The sequence below is a fragment of the Musca domestica genome, unplaced genomic scaffold (assembly GCF_030504385.1).
Source record: "Musca domestica strain aabys unplaced genomic scaffold, Musca_domestica.polishedcontigs.V.1.1 43, whole genome shotgun sequence".
NCBI lineage: Eukaryota > Metazoa > Arthropoda > Insecta > Diptera > Muscidae > Musca > Musca domestica.
The window spans coordinates 4,386,386-4,395,795 of NW_026712332.1; positions in this window are offsets into that span (position 1 = coordinate 4,386,386).

The following is a 9,410-nucleotide window of genomic DNA, read 5'->3' on the forward strand; positions in this document are numbered from 1 at the left end:
TAATTACGACCTGTAGCGTGATGACAAATTAACACGAACAGGCGGACGGACATACATAGCTGGATCGACTCAGCTCGGCGAGATAGGAAGATCCGCATATACATTCCTATGTGGGAAACCAATATTTCGAGGTGTTACATAATTTTTGGCCCAATCAAACTTATAAACCCCCAACACATAGTGTTTTAGGGTATACAAAGCACTACAAATGTACATTCGAAAATAGTAAGTCAAAATCGTGTAATATAAAACATTACATTGTACATTTCAAATGTAAAAATAAACATGTTCAATTTACGCGATTTTTTTTAAGATTTTTTCCTTTTCTGCCAAAAGACAACTCCGAGTTTGTCTGAATCGTTAAAATCAGACCAGCGGTTCTTGAGTTAAAAGCGTAGTAAATAACACAACTTTCTTTTATATATATAGATATATAGATAGATAGATAGATAAATAGAATAATAGTTTTGGTTCCGAACGAGTGTTAGTAGTCTTAACATTGTCATTATTATGTAGATTCCACGGTAGTATCAAGAAGATATGGTTATTTTAAAATCAGTTTATCCAGCTCGGCATTTTCTGTAATTAACCTTGTCAAATTAAACTTCATAAAATGTGGGGATATATAGGATTTATGGATATTGATTTTGACAATGAGTTGTTGTCAAATGTATTATTTTGCACTAGGTTACCTTTTTTATTCTACAATTTTAACTTTAATTACTTGTTATCTTTCTGCTATTCGCATGTCCGCACAAATTCAATGAATGATTCAGTTACGAACGATAAATCCGGGTAGTTTTGCTAATATGTTATTCACAAAGTTTGTAAGCACACCCCAATATATATATACGAGAATTTGCATTTTTATATATTTCATGGAATTTGTGTCTATGTACATATTATTTATTAGTTCATCCACATATCTCATGCTCTTGTGTACGAGTGCGGCCAATGTTTGTTTGTTTGTAGCTTAACTTTTGCCAGCCCATAAATTATTGGCAAAACAGAAATGACCCGACACGTTCGAATGGACGATCAACGGACGGAGAGTGGCATTGACATTTCGCAAAAGGTCAAACCAGAAAAAATTGTCGTTTGCACGTCACACAGTTATAGCAATTATGGAGTGAATATAAAGTAATTAATTAGTAAATATTTGGTGAAATAATTAAATTGTTTTATGACAGGGCCAGTAATTACTTTTGCAATACGCCAAATATAATTTCGGCTTGATTGCTTACCTCGTTTGAATTTAATCAAATTTCCGGCATTAATTCAATTTGTTAACATACACAATGACACATGTACATAAAAATCTCTAATAATTCCGCAATTAATAAATAATACAACATTAATTTTTCGAAATAAAAACAAAAAATATTTCCCGTCATTAGTTTATGCTTTGGCCAATCTGGTCGCCCGTATGTTTTTGTTTAGCCAATCAGCTACATTCAAAATGTCATAATATATATATTTACACATTTATAAATATATATATGAGAATTACATTTGTTTATCAATTCCTGTTACGTAAAAACATGTCAGAAATTATGTGTTTATTGAATATCCAATATTGTTTGTATAAGCAAAATACGACAAGGGAATTGTTCTTAAGTTCTCTTCGAAAAAAACATTATTAATAACAAACAAGTAAAAAAACACTAAGCCGATCTTTTAATTCTCTCTACCTTAGGGTAAAAGAAACATTAGAACCCACCATGACCCAAAAATACCAATTTTTAGACAAATTCGTGGGAAAATGTGGAAAAATCATTAAGAATCCGAATGTCGAGAGGTACCGTTATATGGGGGCTATACCAAAACGTGAACCTATACAAACAATGTTTCGTCACATGAGCTAGAACCTATTATGACCCACAAATACCAATTTTTGGACAAATCCGTGAAAAAATGAGGCAAAAATCATCAAAATACCGAATATTGGGAGGTACCGTAATATGGTAGTATAAAGCCTTGGGCACGCAAATATTTTGGCCGCGGACCTTGGACATTCCAACAGAACTCAGCACCATCGCACTCAGCACGCTCCACCCAAGAATGGTTACAAAATGAGGTTCCTAGCTTCATTTCCAGCGCACAAATGCCACCAAAATCTCCGGATACCAACCCGTTGGACTATTGTGTCTGGAGTATTTTGGAAAGCAAGGTTGCCACTAAAAAATACCAAAGTGTCTATTACCTCAAGCAAACGCTTCGCCGGGAATGGGCCAAAATACCGCAGAGCAATATTCGGGCAGCGTGTGACGCTTTCATTGGGCGCTTGAAGGCCATAATTCGTGCCAAAGGTGACCACTTCGAACAAATCTAAACTTATTCTAAAATTTGATGCTATTTCCGAAATTTTTTGCTTTCATTCAATAACATTTAAAACAAGTAAGCAAAGGCTATAGCCGTGCGGGGCCGACCATATGATACCCTACAACACTACAATATGTAGGAAGCCCCCTTATGTCCAAATTAATTTTAGAAGGCTTCGATATTGAAATAATTTCATAGAGGCCTGCCCAGATTTTACAATTATTTACGCACTCCACCGTGTTGTTATGTATTCGAAAAAAATCACAAAAGCCATGGTCCAATTACAGCTAAGTATAATCAAAAGTCATCCAATATGCTCGACTTCTTTCCTCTTTCAGGAAAATGTTTTTATACCCTACACCACAAGGTGGTCAGGGTATTATGTCTTTGTGCATTTGTTTGTAACAGGCAGAAGGAAGCGAGATAGACCCATAGTTCCTTTTGATGATCTGCATAGAATCACATTCTGAGTCGATATATGCATGTCCGTCCGTCCGTCTGTCCGTCTGTCCGTCTGTCCATGTATTTTTGTAAACAAAGTACAGGTCGCATTTATTGCCCGATCCAAATGAAATTTTACACAGATCATTTGTTTGGCCCAAGGACGAACCCTATAAGTAGCTCCCATATATATCTTCGTCCGATTTGCTTTGTATTATGCACCAAACGTGTAATATCTGCCCAAATTGTATGGAATTTTGCATATTCACCCAAATTAGGTCTGAAAATATGTATGCCAAATTTGATCGAAATCGGTTCAGATATAGCTATAGCTCCCATATATATTGTTCATCCGATTTGTTATTTTTTTCCACCGCCGCCGTAATGTGCACTCTGCAACAACAATATTTGGGGAAATATATCAAATGCAGCTCAGAAATACATTTGCTAAATTTTATCGAGATTGGTTCAGATTTGGATATAGCTCCCATATATAACTTCGTCCGATTTACCTTTTATTGTGCACCAAACGTCTAATATTTGTCCAAATGGGATGGAATTTGGCACTTACGACCGAATTGAGTCTAGAAGCTAGTATGTCAAATTTGGTGAAGATCGGTACAGATATAGCTATAGCTCCCATATATATTATTCATCCGATTTGTTATATTTGTTACTCACAACAAATATATCAAATACAGCTCAGAAATATCTTTGCCAAATTTTATCGAGATCGGTTCAGATTTGGATATAGCTCCAGTATATATCTTTATCCGATTTCAAATTAATTGTGCACCAAATGGACAATACAAGTCCAAATTTAAAAGATACAAATGCTTCGGCATATTTAGTCCTTTGAACTTTAAATTATAATTATAATCATAGCGTGTATGATTGCATTCTCCAATAAAAACTTTTAATTGTTATGTGGAGCTCTTCTAAATTAGCAAAGTGGTGTAGGGTATCATAAAGTCGGCCCCGCCCGACTTTAAGACTTTCTTTACTGGTTTTGTTTTGGTCCTCTGAATTGAAATCTACATAACAGTAAGCTTTAATTCTCACACTAACGCTGCCTCATGAAAAATTTCGTGAGGATAGGACGATATTTGCGACCTGTATATAATACCTTCAACACATAGTGTTTTGGGGTGTAGAAAAACTTTAAAAATTTACAATTCAAAATTGTAAGTCAAATTGAAAAAATCGCATGCGATAAAAAATATGACAAAAATTGAAAAAATGTAATTAAAAATATTCACCTTTTTTATTGACATATTTTTACTCCATTTTCTTTGATGTTATCCTTTTCTGGCAGGAGACCATTTCGAACTGATGAGAATTGTGAAAATCAGTCCAGCGGCTCTTGACTTATCAGCGATGTAACTAACATTCCCTTCTTTGGTATATGAGATTGTATATATTTTGCTATATATACGAGATTTTGGATATGAGCATCAATGTAACGGTCAGAAGTTACATTTTCGTGTATTTGTGATGTTGCAGTTTGATATTAAAACCTGTGTAATTCTTAAAGAGTTACTAACGAATGAATGATATTTTAATCGAATGAACTAAATGGAACGAATGGAATGAATGAACCACCTTGTTCCGCTTGGAAAACTAGATTAGATCATACCGCTAGTCACTTGAAATCATAAAATTGGTCACAATATTTAGAGTAAAAGTGTGTGTCGATGAAAAAATGTCCTTCTGTCTGCCGTCCACCAGTTATTCTCAGGATGATTGATATTAAAAATTGTATATCTTATGTATAGCTCAGATTTAATTTCATTTTATATCCTAAAATCCATCCGTGGTATGATGTTTAAAAAAGGAAATTTAATTAGAGTCCACACTTTGATTTATTCCCTACATTCGGTGTTTCAGCGGTTAAATTCGTAATGTATTTTATATTCCATTGGATAACACTTTACCATTCAATAGAAATAGGCCCACGTCTCGATATAAGTCTCTTATATGAAGCTGTGTCGGCCATTGTAGTTTCCTTCAATATCTGCTGTAGGCAGAACTCATCTTAAAGCAAATGCTCCACATAGGTCCAAGTGTTGGAATGCCAGATGCAAGTTCTAGTCACATTTTGCAACTGAATATCGTGCACAAATATAATTTTCTACATCTTAATTAAAAACGAGTAAAAAAGTAGCTAAGTTCGATTCAAGTTCAAAAGGCTGATCTGTGCAAAATTGTAGGTTTCTAACTTAATTTTATACCCTCCATAGTATGATGGAGGGTATAAACTTAGTCATTCCGTTTGAAACTCCTCGAAATATTCATGTCAGACCCAACAAAGTATATATATTCTTGATCAGCGTAAAATTGTAAGCGGATTTTGTCCATAGGTCTGTCTGTCTGCCTGTCTTTTGCAATCACGCTATCTTTCGAACAAATTGAGATAGGAGGCTATAATTTTGCACACATGTTTATTTTGCCAGTAGGCAGGTTAAGTTTGTAAATGGGCCATGTAGATCCACGTTTACATATAGCCCTCATATACCTCCCGATATTCGGTATATTGACGATTTTAGCGACATTATTCACCGGAATTGTTTCAAATTTGGTATTAAAAATTTAATTTTTTTTGTAATGGATACAGAAAATTGTCTGTGCAGGTACACGTCTTCTTATAGCTTCGTCTTCGTATGATTTTAGCGACATTATTAACCGTTTATTTCAAGCTTCGAATTTGAATATGTTAATTGCTTATGACAAACAGACCCCAAGACCACAATTTTAACAGCATTTTTAACGGATTTATTTTTTGAAAATGTCCAATTTCGTGTCAAATGGTGGAGGGTATTCGGCGTGGCCAAACTTACAGCTTTTTAACTTGTGATTACAACAGCCTCTAGCGTGATTACAGGAGTTGATACCAATTGTAAACATCAAATATTGAATCTGAAACACTTCACTATCAAAATCGTCAAAATACAAAATATCCTAATTATCGTTACATTGAAGGGCTACCGGAAAAGGTGGACTTTAACTATTTGAAATTTAAATAAAGCACATGTCAGATTATAAAATTGTGAAATTAATTGTTTATTTAATAGATAATACCTTGTCATTTAATATTTAAATATAATTTCGGTCATTTGACCACAACCATGCACAAAGGTCATTGTGGGCGTCCAATTTTCGATCAAGCATTTGAGGGCGTATCTCAGCAGTAACACGTTGAATATTGGTTTCCAAAGCATCAATTTTTGATGGTTTATCCACCTAAACCCATGACTGACAGGTATCCCCGCAAAAACTAATCCAGTGGCGTCAAATCACACGAACGCGGAGAACAATTCGCCCGTCCATTTCTCGAAACAATGTTGTGGTTCAAATGTTCTTGAAAGTGGCACCATTTTGTCGAAACCACATTTCGTAATTTGAAGTTTTGGCAACACAAAATACATTGATCATGATTCAGTATCGATTTTCATTTACGGTAACGCATAGTCTCCTCATTTTTAAAGAAATAAGGACCGGGCTGGAGGAATTAGCCCATATACCGCTTTAAACATTGCATTGGAAATTCTTGAACGACATGTGGATTATTTTTGGTCCGTTACTGGACAGAATTTTGGTGTAAAACAGCGGATCTAGGTCTAGTTTATAAAGAAAGCAATTACTAAATTCGCGCATATGGTGATCGTGTGGCTTTAATTCTTGCGCCAATTGAATTTTGTAGGGCACCAAACTAAAATCCGTACTCAAAATTGTCCATAAAGTCGGTGAACAAAGTCCAAGTTTTTGCGCATGACGACGAATCGACAGCAATATTTTCTTCGGTACGCACTCTTCCCATTCTTTCGGTAAATTTCCACGATTTGAAGCATTGTTCTGGAGTTAATCTATTCATGATGATTTGCAAACGATACTGAGTAGAGACGTTACTTTAAACTGTCAAAACAGCGCGCTGGCAGAAAGTGCGCTTTATAGATCTATTTGTGCAAGAAATTGTTTTACTCAAAAAATCAACCTTCAAATGCCTTATATTGAGAGGTACCATCTTCCCTTTAGGCCCGCCTGTTATCAGAATTGTCTTCGAATAAATATGCAACAAAAATGCTTCCTGAATTATATATCTTCAATACATTTTTGGAGGATACCGAATATGTGGTAGAAGATTCGGACCTTTAATTTGTTAGCAACACGGTAACAACACGTAACACGGATATACGAAGACATGGACCTGCACAGACAATTTTCTATCTTAGGCTGTAATATTCATTACGAACTTCAAACAACAAATTTGAAAGAATTTCGTTGAATAATGTCGCTAAAATCATCAAAATACCGAATATCGGGAGGTACCATTATACGAGGGCTATACCAAAACGTGGATTTATATAACCCATTTTCAATACCAAAAGTCCTGCAGACATAATAAACATTTGAGTAAAATTTTATCAACCTACTTTATTTCGTTCGGAAGCTAGAGTGATTTCCAGAGAAGGACAGACGGATAGACAGACGGACATCGCTAAATCGACATAGAATTTTATGCTGATCAAGAATATATATACTTTGTGGGGTCTAAAATGTATATTTCGAGGTGTTACGAACGGAAGGACAAACTTAATATATCCTCCATACAATGCGGAGGGTATAAAAACTATTTATGAGGTCGCTTAACCAATTGTACCATGATACAATTCGAGCTACAACATTTAAGAAAAGAGGCCTTTCTGAATGGATTGTAATGACAGAATTAGTATCAACACAACTACATACAAGAAGTTGGTTTGATTATTTAATTATACCCTACAAAACTATGTTTTGGGGGTATTATAAATTATGTAACACCTCGAAATGTTGATCCCCGACATAGGAAATTATCTCGTCGAACTAAATCGATCTAGCTAAGTATGTCCGTCTAATCTGCAATCACGCTACAATTCGAATTTATGGCTTGATCCTTACGAAATTGAAAATGGAATAGAAGCCTATCTCCCGATTTCGCCAGAAAAGAATAAAATCTAAGAAAAATAGGAGAATAAAAAAGTGAACATCCTTTATTTTTTTTTCAAATTTTCTCATATTTTTTATCTCATGCGATTTTTTTCAATTTTACTTACAATATTGAGTTGTTCCTTTTCTAAGATTTTTCTACACGCCGCAACACTGTGTGTTGAAGGTATTATGTACAGGTCGCAATTATCGTCCGATCCTCACAAAATTTTACTTTGGGTAGGGTTAGGGCCAGAATTAAAGGACCAAAAATTTATCAATTTCCGGATTTGGCAGTCGTTCTAAAGGTCACAATTGAAAACCAATCGACACGGAATTTTGCATAAGAAGAGAGCTAAGGACAGGGCAGATGTCTTGCATTTTGGATAACCATTGTAGTTGTAAAATGGATCAAAATCTTCGTCTGAAATTGTTTTGAATACCTAACAACATGACGGAGCGCGTAAATATGGTAACATCTCGGCGGGGCTCTATAACATAATTTCGCCACCGTACGACTATAGCCTTTGCTTACTTGGTTTTATTTATTGTCATTTCATTTGTAATCCCTCGAAATATAATTTTTTGACCTCACAAAGTATATGTATTCTTTATCAGCTTAAAATTTTATGTCGATTTATTGAAATAGGTTCATAAAATTTTACTCAGACGTGTGTTTCATCTGCAGGACTTTTGGTATTGAAAATGAGATCAGGTCTTCGTAAAGCCCCTAAATATCGGAACCTCCCAATATTCAGTATTTTGATGATTTTAGATACATTATTCACCGGAATTGTTTCGAATTTCGAATTTGAAGTTCCTAATAGGTACTTCAGTCTATGACAGAAAATTGTCTATTCACGTCAAGGTCTTCGTATAAACCCCCATATATCGGTGCCTCCTCGGTATTTTGATGATTTTAGCTACATTACTCTCCGCAATTTTTTAAACTTTTCATGGTTTATACAAACAAAAAGAGGTATTGAAAAGACCTAATATTGTATTGTATGTCACACATTACTCTAAACAATTTATTATCACTTTTTTAAGATTTCACAATTTTTGACATAAAATTTGCTGGTTTTTGCTTTATTTTAATTTTGGACATTGTTACATAAATATAATGCGGAAAAGTTTCAAAATTAGACACTAAATAACAATACAAATAAAAACTACTAACATATTCAGGTGTTACACAAGTCTTTACACAAATCACACTTTTCATTTAGAATCGTCAAATAACTGTAATTTACCGGTAGTTAAGCCTTGTATTACTCTCTTTTATAGGATTTCAAGATCATTTATTGTAAATTGTTGATAGATGGTTAAAAATAGGGTGCTCTACAAAGTGGCACTTGGAAGTGTTTTCAATACAAATGACAGAAACTTAGGGAGTACAGTGATTCAAGAAGTGTTTCCGTAACAAAAACGTAATTTAAATATGAAATATGAAATATGAACTAAGTCGTAAATCATAAGCCAAAAAAAGAAAACAAAAGTTACTGACAGTTTCACACATTTAACCAAGTTTTTTAACAATAAATTCTTTGTCTTTTTTATTTCACAAACTAGTTCAGTCAAAAGATATGAATAATTGAAATGATTTAGATTTTAGGATTTCCAACAATGCTTATATGCACCGAATAACGATGATAGCATTTAAAGATTGGTGTGAGGATCACTGT